Source organism: Ricinus communis, chromosome 7, assembly GCF_019578655.1.
Source record: "Ricinus communis isolate WT05 ecotype wild-type chromosome 7, ASM1957865v1, whole genome shotgun sequence".
In the NCBI taxonomy this organism is placed as follows: Eukaryota; Viridiplantae; Streptophyta; class Magnoliopsida; order Malpighiales; family Euphorbiaceae; genus Ricinus; species Ricinus communis.
In genome coordinates, this window is record NC_063262.1 from 18,636,885 (window position 1) to 18,637,608 (window position 724).

The 724-nt window shown below is 30.7% G+C and overlaps 1 non-coding gene across 1 annotated transcript; it reads right to left on the bottom strand.

Annotated features, from left to right (window-relative positions):
- Nucleotides 1–401: 401 nt before the first annotated feature.
- On the bottom strand, nt 402–511 carry LOC112534266. The gene has a single exon (XR_003078563.1). It is a non-coding gene; the product is annotated as a small nucleolar RNA R71 (small nucleolar RNA).
- Between the last annotated feature and the right edge of the window lie 213 nt (nt 512–724).

Below are 724 nucleotides of genomic sequence, written 5' to 3' on the forward strand. Positions count from 1 at the left end.
TTGAAATAATGGCTAATGACCAAAGAGAAGTTGTAGCTCAAAGGCAAATGCTATGAAGGATTATGCTTGTCCCATAATTGGTAACACTACTTCATACATTATTCTAGGTGATGCATCTAGAAATTATGAACTTAAGAACATTCATTTTAATATGCTTCATTCATTCTATGATATGCCTAGTGAAGATGCATTAACATTTATTAGGGAATTTTATGCTATAGTTTATATATTCCCATTATTTGGACTAAATAAAGACCAATTAAGGATGAGATGTTTTCCTTACTCATTAAAAGAGAAAGCAAAGGCTTGGTTAATGACCTTGTCTCCTAATTCTTTGAGAACTTGGGATGAAGTTTATAAAAAATTTATGGGTAAATTTTTACTCACATCAAAAAACCAAAGAATTAAGGGCTGAAATTTCTAGCTTTTATCAAAAGGATATACTAAATTCTTTCATGAAGCATGGGATCACTTTAAATCACTTTTACTACAATACCCATACCATATATACCCACTTCTTGTGACCAACCAATCATTTTATGACGGTCTCACACAATAATATCAATGTATAGTTGATAATGCAGCTATATGTTAGAAAAAACTGCTGATGAGGTTTATGATATCTTTGAGATGTTAGGAGCCAATTCACAACAAAAGATTGTAAGAACAAAAAAGTAGAAGTGAATGAAATTTTGTCTAATAATGAGATGGCTATGCAAATAGT